The following is a 13,535-nucleotide window of genomic DNA, read 5'->3' as shown; positions in this document are numbered from 1 at the left end:
CTTGGCTTTGTACCGTATATAATACAGGGCTTGATGCAGAAGGCAGATAATCAAAGTCCATGCAATAATTGCTAAGGGAAAGTGACTTTGTGTTCTTGGAGGGAAGTCACTCAACACGGAGCTGTGTTAGTGAAATGATTGTTCTGATGTACGGCTGATGTCCAAACACTGAAAACATGATTGTGTATGCAATCGCACTCCTGAGCTCCATTGGGTATGGTTAAAATAACTTTTTATAGTTCATCACATTCAAAGTGTGTGTACTTGATGAAAGTGTAACACGCATTTGGAGGAGTTATTCAGGATTTTCTTTCATTCAACGATTTCAAGACCCATTATTTTCAGATGTTGTAGTATACGTGAATAATGAAAGGCCTTCATATTACACAATGTAGGAATGACTTCGCAGGTGTGAAGAATAAAAGATTAATTCAGCTCACTTTGGGGAGTTTCACAATGGCCCTCCTTATAGAAATGTGGGTTTGATTAAAGGAGTGAAGAAAAAGCACTGAATAATATTTGCTTCTGTAAACATAATCATCTCAAAATATGGTTGAAGAAATTGAAGAAGGTTAAACATAATCCAAAACGTATAAGGTCAATTTAAGTACAACCAGAATTCTAGTGTTTATGCAATTCATCTGTGGGTTGATATGAAATATGGCCGTACTTAAACTAAACGAGGTTATCGAGAGCATATTCCGAATACGGCTTTGGCCAGTTGTACTGTGAACTGCGAGGACCGTATCTTATCCTGAACTGGCTGTGCGAATACCGTCCTCTGCTGGCAGAAGGAATAGATTACAACGGCACTGTATTGGCGATTAGTCCTATTGCTAGAATATTGAAACAACAAGGAGTCCGCGGAGTCAAGCAATGCTGAATAAACAAGTACCTGAAATTCAATAGGATTTTGTGTATTGATTACAAATAGGTGTGGAATTCTCATGTACAGTGGTATTCATGGATTCCTTACACAAGCAGCAGTTGTTATGATGCTTTCGTAATCTGAATATAAATCTGTTATCTACTTAAAACTGTAATTATTGAATAGATTAATGTCTTTGAAATGCTTCATTAACTGGGCAGTTTCCATGTTTGGAAATGTTTTTATTTTGATTGCTGATTGCTAGATACTGTATGTTTAATAGGCATGCTGTTAATATTTTCTACAAGAGCCAAATAAGACAGTTATGCTGTAGTAAGTTCTATATAAGTTATATAAATAAGTTATATTTTGTTCTGAGGTCAATTTGAATCTCATACTAAATAACTGGTGTCCTTTTATCTGAGAAACACTACCTGATTGATCACCTGATGCCTAGAAATTAGCATGCACAGTACCCCAGCGTTTAGCATTGCTAGCTCACAGTGCTGAGGCCCTGGGTACACTTCTGGACCTGGGGTGCTATCTGTATGGAGCTTGTATGTTCTCCCCATGTTTGCATGAGTTTGCTTTGGGTGCTCCGGCTTCCTCCCACAGTTCAAAGAACTACTGGTAGGTTAATTGGCTTCTGGGATAATTGGTGAGTGTCTGTGTCTTCCCTGCATTGGACTACCATCCAGTCCCAGGTATCTCCTGCTTATTACTTTCTGAGGCTCTGGCTCCCCCGTGCCCCGCGACCCCCTGACCACCTGACCCTGAATTGGATGAAGCTGTTAGAAAATGGGTGGTTTCTGTTATGCTCTGGTCATGCTCTGCCATAGCAACAACTTGTAAAAAATGCAGATGCTAGGATTTAACTCAAAGAAGGAGCTCAGATCACTGTGTTGGCATCACTGTACAGGTGTCCGGTGTGTTTTAGAACATATGTTAAAATCTTATTTACTAACTTCTAGACTTTTTACCCCCCATATCAGTCTGCAGGTGCACAGTGGTCTGTGGACACCCTCCTTGCTCTGTCGTAAAACAGGAAATAAAAAGCAACTGGTTTTGACTTTAATGCACTGAGACTGTGGAACTCACAGAACTCTCTTGTCAGAAAGGCAGCTTCTAACAGCTTTTAAGTGAAGACTAAGAACACTTTTCTATTTTATTAAAATAGATTATATATGTTTTGTTTAAATATATGTTATAAATGTTAAAACGACAGCTCGTATAAGCTTGTATTTTTACCTTTCGATCATTTTTAGAATTGCTTTGAGTTGCTTTTACCATGATAAACAGTACAAAATATGAGGTGTTGAACTTGTCTAAAGTTTTAAAGCGCTTTATGACGTAAAGTGTGATGACAGTCCTTGGCGGTCTATGTAACAATTCTTCTTGAAGTAGGTCATCGGGCCAACAGTATACAAACATTACAGCTCAAGTGCTTTTGTATCTGAACGCTTTTAGGTAAGTTATTTAGCAGCTGCGGTATTAATAATGATTTTAATGGCAAATTCAATTGCAGGTAAAATAAAAATGGCGGATAACTTTCTTTCTAGCTTCGTGAAGCGGTCGCGCTATATTATACATATATACCATAATAAGAAACATAATATGTACAGTAGAATTTTTCACTTTAAGCTGGCATTATCCAGAACCGGGTCAGGGCCCGGACCCGGACCGTGCAGTGTGGTCCGTCGGCCTTCTAAAGATGTTTAGGAGATCGAGGCGCCCTTGGATTTGATTAGAAACTTGCATAATTTCTTAACTTGACCCCATTATCTTAAAAAAAACGGCCAGGCCAAGACCAAAGCATGAAGGCTGCGAGGATCGGGGGACTCTCATTTTTGGTCACAGCGTACAGTAGTAGATCAGTAACCTCTGTTTATCGTGATAACCTTTAATTATTTTCCAGTACTTTTTTAAATGATAAAACACATTGTCTCGCCAGTTTTGCTAAAGATACGGTTTTAGTGTTTACGCATAAATTTGTAAGCCGTAGGTTTAAATCTCGTGGTCTTATTTTCTGCATTTTCATCGTAAGGGAAGGCGCTCGTTTGCGATTTACGCGCTGAATATTGTAAGCAGAGGAGCCTTAAGGCACAGCCTCGCCTTAACACCATCGTTTGCATTGTCATTGTCATCCAGAAAAGCAGTCGTAAGAAAATGAATCTGTGGCGGCTCCGAACATTAAAAAAACTATATCTAGACTGCAAATACATCCCAATCTTACTATCAACACGTTTTAAGACCCCTCTCCTTTCCACCGGTATACAAGCTAAGAGAGAAATATTGGAAATCCCATCTGAAGTAGCCCTCGTCTCACCTTCGGAGCTGTGAGCGATGGGGATCATAATTAAAAGGGGTACAGTTACTTTGAAAATGTGTATGTGATACTTAAATTTAAATAAAATAAAAAGATAAATTATATAACACAGACTGCTATCTATGTCCATGTGTTTAAGACGTATGAATCGGTTTTAAAACAGGCACACCCCTTCTCACAAATCCGACTGGAGTCTCAGTCCGTCGTCGCGATGAATTAGGAGCTCAGATGTAGGCTAAGTGATTGCAATTTACTTATTTAAAAGAACCACTTCAAATCAAAAGGGAGACATTTTGTAATGGTAGTTATCGTATTATAGTATACGATAACTGTATACGTAGTATACGTAATTGTAGATATACAGTGCCTTGCGATAGTATTCTGCCCCCTTGAACTTTTCAACCTTTTGCCACATTTCAGGCTTCAAACATAAAGATATAATTTTTTTATTTTATGTGTAGAATCACCTACAAGTGGGACACAATTGTGAAGTGGAACGAAATCTATTGGATTTTTGAAACTTTTTTAACTAATAAAAAAATGAAAAGTGGGGCGTGCAAAATTATTCGGCCCCCTTGCGTTAATACTTTGTAGAGCCACCTTTTGCTGCGATTACAGCTGCAAGTCGCTTGGGGTATGTCTCTATCAGTTTTGCACATCGAGAGACTGAAATTCTTGCCCATTCTTCCTTGCAAAACAGCTCGAGCTCAGTGAGTTTGGATGGAGAGCGTTTGTGAACAGCAGTTTTCAGCTCTTTCCACAGATTCTCGATTGGATTCAGGTCTGGACTTTGACTTGGCCATTCAAACACCTGGATACGTTTATTTGTGAACCATTCCTTTGTAGATTTTGCTGTATGTTTGGGATCATTCTCTTGTTGGAAGATAAATCTCCGTCCCAGTTTCAGGTCTTTTGCAGACTCCAACAGGTTTTCATCCAGAATGGTCCTGTATTTGGCTGCATCCATCTTCCCCTCAATTTTAACCATCTTCCCTGTCCCTGCTGAAGAAAAGCAGGCCCAAACCATGATGCTGCCACCACCATGTTTGACAGTGGGGATGGTGTGTTGAGGGTGATGAGCTGTGTTGCTTTTACGCCAAACATATCGTTTTGCATTGTGGCCAAAAAGTTCGATTTTGGTTTCATCTGACCAGAGCACCTTCTTCCACATGTTTGGGGTGTCTCCCAGGTGGCTTGTGGCAAACTTTAGACGAGACTTTTTATGGATATCTTTGAGAAATGGCTTTCTTCTTGCCACTCTTCCATAAAGGCCAGATTTGTGCAGTGTAAGACTGATTGTTGTCCTATGGACAGACTCTCCCACCTCAGCTGTAGTTCTCTGCAGTTCATCCAGAGTGATCATGGGCCTCTTGGCTGCATCTCTGATCAGTCTTCTCCTTGTCTGAGCTGAAAGTTTAGAGGGACGGCCAGGTCTTGGTAGATTTGCAGTGGTCTGATACTCCTTCCATTTCAAGATGATCGCTTGCACAGTGCTCCTTGGGATGTTTGAAGCTTGGGAAATCTTTTTGTATCCAAATCCGGCTTTAAACTTCTCCACAACAGTATTACGGACCTGTCTGGTGTGTTCCTTGGTCTTCATGATGCTCTCTGCGCTTTCAACAGAACCTTGAGACTATCACAGAGCAGGTGCATTTATACAGAGACTTGATTACACACAGGTGGATTCTATTTATCACCATCAGTCATTTAGGACAACATTGGATCATTCAGAGATCCTCGCTGAACTTCTGGAGTGAGTTTGCTGCACTGAAAGTAAAGGGGCCGAATAATTTTGCACGCCCCACTTTTCATTTTTTTATTAGTTTAAAAAGTTTCAAAAATCCAATAGATTTCGTTCCACTTCACAATTGTGCCCCACTTGTTGGTGATTCTTCACATAAAATAAAAAAAATTATATCTTTATGTTTGAAGCCTGAAATGTGGCAAAAGGTTGAAAAGTTCAAGGGGGCCGAATACTTTCGCAAGGCACTGTACAGTACATAAAGGGTATGAATAGGTGTGAGCTTTTACTGTATATTTAATATTTTATCTGACCCACTTGTAGAAACCGCCTACTCAGATTTATTTAAGTGGTCTGCCACCATAAAGACAGAAAAATATAATGACACCCTGTTACATTAACTGTAAAATAAACGCCGTAACTGCGGCCATATGAAAATTTGGATAAAGATTATACAAACATCCTAAGGAGCTCTATGACATATGAGCGTCGTAATAATGGTTGGTGACCTGACGTAACAGTGCTCCCTGAATTACGTGATCTGTATATACCCAAATACAGATATATCACATAGGGAGATGCAGTCAAACATTGCATTGCTATCGTCGTGGTGAACTATTTCTCCGCTGTTTAAAACTTGTTTGGTAAGTGTCATCAAATATGCTTGTCAATTTGTAGCGAAATCGATATACTGTATCATAATCCTTTAGCTATCTATAATGTAGTGAAACGGCTAATTAATATTGATAAATTCCCTTATTCACAGTGACTTTTGCTCAAACCCCTGTTGCGTAATGGGTTAATTTTATATAAAAAAACATTTATATCATAGATATAATACAAGCTTTGAAATGAAATAGCACATTTCCAGGTTTCAGTTAAACATTTTTAAAAAAGCTCATGACTTTAAGCATTCTGAACATTGAGAATGTTATTTGGGAAACAAATGTTTATTATAATGTTTATGTTTAGGATCTGTCTCCTACTGAGTCAGCATGCAGCATTCAACACCATTAGGTTTAATATTAAAAAGTTGTGTATTTCCTGAATTGTTTTTTTTTTATTCTTTTCTATTAGACCATACTAGACTGTGCAGGATATCATTTATTTGCCATTTTTGCCTTTTCCAGATACCTGGGAAACAAAGCTCATATCTCATTTGCCAATGGAGCCCAGTCCTAAGCCTGGTGCTCTGTCCCCCTCCCCGAAGGACACAGACTCGAATCGACCCGCGCCCTTAAGGCAACAGGATCTGATCTCCACGTACTGCCCGCCTCCCAAGATACAGCTTCTGAAGGACACCTTCCAAGAGAAACTGATGCAGGAAAAGGAGAAAAAAATGATCGCCATGTACAATCGGCGGCAGGAGGCAGCTCTACAGAAGATGAGAAAATGTTTCCAATATGTCAAATACGCTGCGGAGAAGAAGATGGGGAACAGCTATCGCTTCCAAGCCCAACAGGGCCCCGAGAAGAACATTGTGGGGTATGATCGGTCTTACCCCCTGAAGCCTATGGGTAACAGGAAAGTCTCCGGCCCTGGTGAGGTTCGGGCTGTGGACCGCCCGGACGCACAGAGTGATTCCTTGTTTGCCCCCACCCCGCCTCAGGATGGTCATGAGAGGCCCTGCGAGAGGCCGGGCAGGAGGGGCTCAAGAGTACGCAAACCTAAGGACAGGACTGTCCTCCCCATGGTGGCGACCCCTCCAGGGCAATGCCCTTCTCATGCCAATGGGAAGGAGCACTTTCAGTTGCAAGAGGAGCTACGAAAAGTGGCCGAGGCAGAGGCCGCGCTGAAGGAGGAGCATCGCCGGAGGGAGGCCAGCCTGCAGGATGAGATGCGCCGGAAGGAGGCCATGATGAAGGACGAGATTCGCCAGAAGGAGGCCATGATGCAGGCGAAGCTCTTCAGAGCTCAGGAGGAGCTGAGGATGGTTCCGAGAGAGATGGAAGACTCCAGAGAGGTGGCCGGAAGGGAAAATAGAGGCGAGGCAGAGCGAGCTTTGCCCCAGAGGACCATGGGCCAACCACCGCTCTAAGGCCGTGCCTCTTCTGACCTGCAGAATGGAGAAGCAAAAAGCCTTCACTCCAAGGAAAGCCCTTCCTATCAGAGGAGACAACCTTGATTATGGTTCTCCAATGGAAGATGGCGGATGCGCAGAATCGCACTTTCCCTCTGCGCTTTCCCATCAGGAGAGACGTCAAGTGAGCCCTTGCAGCCGTGGGCTAGAAGACGTCCCCTGTGGAAGGAGAAAGTATCTCAAGAAAGCAAGGCTCCCTGAAAGCGACGTGTCAGCGGCACAGGCCGCGCAGGGCCACTTCAGAAATAACACCACATGTCTGGATGAACAAACTCTGTCAGTGGAAAACAGATATTTGTCCCCTACAAGTCTGATGTGCCCTACCGCTGAGCAATTTCCATATGAGAATAGCCAGAGTGGAAACCCTCAGCTGGTGCCCTGTGAACTGTGTCACGGGAAGTTTGCTGTAGAGAGGCTGGAGAAACACAGCAAGATCTGCAAGAAGCTTCAGAATTCAAAGAGGAAGGTTTTTGACTCTTTCAAGCACAGGGCCAAGGGAACAGAACTGGAGACATACATCCATAAGAAGAAGGTTAAACCGCCAATCGTGGTAAGGGCTATCCTTAAACTCTTTCCAAGCTTCCCTTTTTTTCTCCTAGAGTCAGACTCAGCTTATAAATCAATGTAAACAATAAATAAGTGTTTTATGAAGTACTCTTCTGAAAAACTGCCGCAAAGGCACATTTGCCAGACAGAATAAATGTGTCTTAGTGACTTCTGAATTCTGTTGTAAAAATCTACATATCAAGCAAATAGCACTCACAGGAAACAAAACCATAACTACGTAAATTGTACTCTCTACCCAATGACCTGAAAGGTAGCCCCAGAAAGCTACGTTATTACTGTATTGATATTTTCTTGCCTTGTGAATGGTTTGCGACCAGACTGTGTACGCAGTGCTAGTCTGGACTTTTTCTGGAAGCTGTTTTATTGGTTTCATTTCCTGTTCCCAGCTGAGAAAGAACAACTGGAGGCAGAAGCACGAGGATTTCATTCGGAGCATCAAACAGGCCAGGGAGGTGCAGCAGGTGATCACGCAAGGAGGGAAAGTTGTGAACCTGCCCCAGCCCCCCGCGAATCCAAACCCCGACTACGTGCCCTGCCCTCACTGCGGCCGGCGCTTTGCCCCCAGGCCGGCACAGAGGCACTTCCCCAAGTGTCAGCACATCAGGAGCCGCCCTCCTCCTCCTCCTCGCAGATGAAAACTGATGTGAAGAAGAGCAAAAGAGTCATGATCTTGGCTCACGACTCACGTCCTGCTTTTTCTTTTTAGAAACACATTTAGCACAGTTCATCCGTATGATGATGAAAAAAAAATGTTACCTTATTTTAATTAAATGATTTTTTTTTGGTGGACTGGTGTTTGCGTAGCTGTGGTTATTTCAGTTTTTCTCTTATCATTCATACACCTTGACCTCCTAAAAATAATTTTTCAACCTGGAACGTACAATTAGCAGGCAATAGAACAGGTCACATTGGTCTTGGAACCATCAAAAAGCAGTATTCACACATTCTCGGCATCAATTTTCCTTAAAAACAACTGAAAAAGCAAGGTAAAGAGTGATTGATTTTTTTAATGAAAGTTATTTGATTTAATTTATTTAATTTTCATAATATTTGAAATATGTTGGGATTAATGTGACTCAATATTATCTGCAGCTCTTACACTCCAGGCACCTGATAAAGTGGAACGCAGTGTCTTTGCCTTACATGGCGCTCAGCTCTTCCTCAATCCCAGCAGAAGCACCAGCAGAAGCAGCAGCCTCCGGGTCCTGCCTCATGCACAGCTTAAAATGCAACACCAAGTAATACAACAAACAACAGGGAAAACCATTCACGATCAGACACATCCGTTGATTGCTGGCTCTCAGTAAAGGGAGATTGCATCATTACATCACAAAATAGACTACATTTCAAGGTTAAAGAATTAGCATGTTCTGCGATTCAGAACGAGGCAGCAAAACTTCCTATAATCTGTTGTGGCCCTATGACATTGTAAAGGAGCAGGCTTGTGAATACATCTCGTTTAATCCAATGGAAATATAACTCTCAACTTTTTTACGTTTTTGCCAATAAATAATACTACATTGTTAACTCTGCATAAAGAACCTTGGAATGGAACGTTTTTTGCAGTGAAATGTTTGCTGCATAACCTATACCCTTTCTCTCCTACATCACATTGCATTAGTCATTACAGTGATTAGTGAGCAGGAAGGGCTGCATCACATCGCAATTTGTGTGGAACTTGAATGCGAATTTGTTACAACATGGCGTAACTTACAGTCCTTTCACAAAATTCATGATTTTGTGCTCAATTTTGAGTTTGTAAAGTTTTTCTATAATGTCAATGATTTTATTTTGTGACTGAAATTAAATAATTTTGTGTCTGCAAAATTGGGACTGTAGTTCCACCTTAACCTACTAGTACTGTATGTCTTTGGACTGTGGGAAGAAACTGGAGCACCTGGAAGAAATCCACACAAATGAAGGGAGAACATACAATTCCATCCAGACTGCACCCCAGGAATTGAACCCAGGACCCCAGCTCTGTGAACCACAGTGCCAGCTCATTGCTATAGTCACTATAATTAATGTCAAAACTCATTTGCAAATGAGCAGCCTGGGATCCAAAAGGATCAAGACAAGGATCCAAACAAAGCACTATCCCAAAGCTTGGCTTTGTACCGTATATAATACAGGGCTTGATGCAGAAGGCAGATAATCAAAGTCCATGCAATAATTGCTAAGGGAAAGTGACTTTGTGTTCTTGGAGGGAAGTCACTCAACATGGAGCTGTGTTAGTGAAATGATTGTTCTGATGTACGGCTGATGTCCAAACACTGAAAACATGATTGTGTATGCAATCGCACTCCTGAGATCCATTGGGTATGGTTAAAATAACTTTTTATAGTTCATCACATTCAAAGTGTGTGTACTTGATGAAAGTGTAACACGCATTTGGAGGAGTTATTCAGGATTTTCTTTCATTCAACTATTTCAAGACCCATTATTTTCAGATGTTGTAGTATACGTGAATAATGAAAGGCCTTCATATTACACAATGTAGGAATGACTTCGCAGGTGTGAAGAATAAAAGATTAATTCAGCTCACTTTGGGGAGTTTCACAATGGCCCTCCTTATAGAAATGTGGGTTTGATTAAAGGAGTGAAGAAAAAGCACTGAATAATATTTGCTTCTGTAAACGTAATCATCTCAAAATATGGTTGAAGAAATTGAAGAAGGTTAAACATAATCCAAAACGTATAAGGTCAATTTAAGTACAACCAGAATTCTAGTGTTTATGCAATTCATCTGTGGGTTGATATGAAATATGGCCGTACTTAAACTAAACGAGGTTATCGAGAGCATATTCCGAATACGGCTTTGGCCAGTTGTACTGTGAACTGCGAGGACCGTATCTTATCCTGAACTGGCTGTGCGAATACCGTCCTCTGCTGGCAGAAGGAATAGATTACAACGGCACTGTATTGGCGATTAGTCCTATTGCTAGAATATTGAAACAACAAGGAGTCCGCGGAGTCAAGCAATGCTGAATAAACAAGTACCTGAAATTCAATAGGATTTTGTGTATTGATTACAAATAGGTGTGGAATTCTCATGTACAGTGGTATTCATGGATTCCTTACACAAGCAGCAGTTGTTATGATACTTTCGTAATCTGAATATAAATCTGTTATCTACTTGAAACAGTAATTATTGAATAGATTAATGTCTTTGAAATGCTTCATTAACTGGGCAGTTTCCATGGTTGGAAATGTTTTTATTTTGATTGCTGATTGCTAGATACTGTATGTTTAATAGGCATGCTGTTAATATTTTCTACAAGAGCCAAATAAGACAGTTATGCTGTAGTAAGTTCTATATAAGTTATATAACATAAGTTATATTTTGTTCTGAGGTCAATTTGAATCTCATACTAAATAACTGGTGTCCTTTTATCTGAGAAACACTACCTGATTGATCACCTGATGCCTAGAAATTAGCATGCACAGTACCCCAGCGTTTAGCATTGCTAGCTCACAGTGCTGAGGCCCTGGGTACACTTCTGGACCTGGGGTGCTATCTGTATGGAGCTTGTATGTTCTCCCCATGTTTGCATGAGTTTGCTTTGGGTGCTCCGGCTTCCTCCCACAGTTCAAAGAACTACTGGTAGGTTAATTGGCTTCTGGGATAATTGGTGAGTGTCTGTGTCTTCCCTGCATTGGACTACCATCCAGTCCCAGGTATCTCCTGCTTATTACTTTCTGAGGCTCTGGCTCCCCCGTGCCCCGCGACCCCCTGACCACCTGACCCTGAATTGGATGAAGCGGTTAGAAAATGGGTGGTTTCTGTTATGCTCTGGTCATGCTCTGCCATAGCAACAACTTGTAAAAAATGCAGATGCTAGGATTTAACTCAAAGAAGGAGCTCAGATCACTGTGTTGGCATCACTGTACAGGTGTCCGGTGTGTTTTAGAACATATGTTAAAATCTTATTTACTAACTTCTAGACTTTTTACCCCCCATATCAGTCTGCAGGTGCACAGTGGTCTGTGGACACCCTCCTTGCTCTGTCGTAAAACAGGAAATAAAAAGCAACTGGTTTTGACTTTAATGCACTGAGACTGTGGAACTCACAGAACTCTCTTGTCAGAAAGGCAGCTTCTAACAGCTTTTAAGTGAAGACTAAGAACACTTTTCTATTTTATTAAAATAGATTATATATGTTTTGTTTAAATATATGTTATAAATGTTAAAACGACAGCTCGTATAAGCTTGTATTTTTACCTTTCGATCATTTTTAGAATTGCTTTGAGTTGCTTTTACCATGATAAACAGTACAAAATATGAGGTGTTGAACTTGTCTAAAGTTTTAAAGCGCTTTATGACGTAAAGTGTGATGACAGTCCTTGGCGGTCTATGTAACAATTCTTCTTGAAGTAGGTCATCGGGCCAACAGTATACAAACATTACAGCTCAAGTGCTTTTGTATCTGAACGCTTTTAGGTAAGTTATTTAGCAGCTGCGGTATTAATAATGATTTTAATGGCAAATTCAATTGCAGGTAAAATAAAAATGGCGGATAACTTTCTTTCTAGCTTCGTGAAGCGGTCGCGCTATATTATACATATATACCATAATAAGAAACATAATATGTACAGTAGAATTTTTCACTTTAAGCTGGCATTATCCAGAACCGGGTCAGGGCCCGGACCCGGACCGTGCAGTGTGGTCCGTCGGCCTTCTAAAGATGTTTAGGAGATCGAGGCGCCCTTGGATTTGATTAGAAACTTGCATAATTTCTTAACTTGACCCCATTATCTTAAAAAAAACGGCCAGGCCAAGACCAAAGCATGAAGGCTGCGAGGATCGGGGGACTCTCATTTTTGGTCACAGCGTACAGTAGTAGATCAGTAACCTCTGTTTATCGTGATAACCTTTAATTATTTTCCAGTACTTTTTTAAATGATAAAACACATTGTCTCGCCAGTTTTGCTAAAGATACGGTTTTAGTGTTTACGCATAAATTCGTAAGCCGTAGGTTTAAATCTCGTGGTCTTATTTTCTGCATTTTCATCGTAAGGGAAGGCGCTCGTTTGCGATTTACGCGCTGAATATTGTAAGCAGAGGAGCCTTAAGGCACAGCCTCGCCTTAACACCATCGTTTGCATTGTCATTGTCATCCAGAAAAGCAGTCGTAAGAAAATGAATCTGTGGCGGCTCCGAACATTAAAAAAACTATATCTAGACTGCAAATACATCCCAATCTTACTATCAACACGTTTTAAGACCCCTCTCCTTTCCACCGGTATACAAGCTAAGAGAGAAATATTGGAAATCCCATCTGAAGTAGCCCTCGTCTCACCTTCGGAGCTGTGAGCGATGGGGATCATAATTAAAAGGGGTACAGTTACTTTGAAAATGTGTATGTGATACTTAAATTTAAATAAAATAAAAAGATAAATTATATAACACAGACTGCTATCTATGTCCATGTGTTTAAGACGTATGAATCGGTTTTAAAACAGGCACACCCCTTCTCACAAATCCGACTGGAGTCTCAGTCCGTCGTCGCGATGAATTAGGAGCTCAGATGTAGGCTAAGTGATTGCAATTTACTTATTTAAAAGAACCACTTCAAATCAAAAGGGAGACATTTTGTAATGGTAGTTATCGTATTATAGTATACGATAACTGTATACGTAGTATACGTAATTGTAGATATACAGTGCCTTGCGATAGTATTCTGCCCCCTTGAACTTTTCAACCTTTTGCCACATTTCAGGCTTCAAACATAAAGATATAATTTTTTTATTTTATGTGAAGAATCACCTACAAGTGGGACACAATTGTGAAGTGGAACGAAATCTATTGGATTTTTGAAACTTTTTTAACTAATAAAAAAATGAAAAGTGGGGCGTGCAAAATTATTCGGCCCCCTTGCGTTAATACTTTGTAGAGCCACCTTTTGCTGCGATTACAGCTGCAAGTCGCTTGGGGTATGTCTCTATCAGTTTT

This window comes from Lepisosteus oculatus, unplaced genomic scaffold (genome assembly GCF_040954835.1).
Source record: "Lepisosteus oculatus isolate fLepOcu1 unplaced genomic scaffold, fLepOcu1.hap2 HAP2_SCAFFOLD_61, whole genome shotgun sequence".
NCBI lineage: Eukaryota > Metazoa > Chordata > Actinopteri > Semionotiformes > Lepisosteidae > Lepisosteus > Lepisosteus oculatus.
This window is presented reverse-complemented; position numbering follows the sequence as displayed.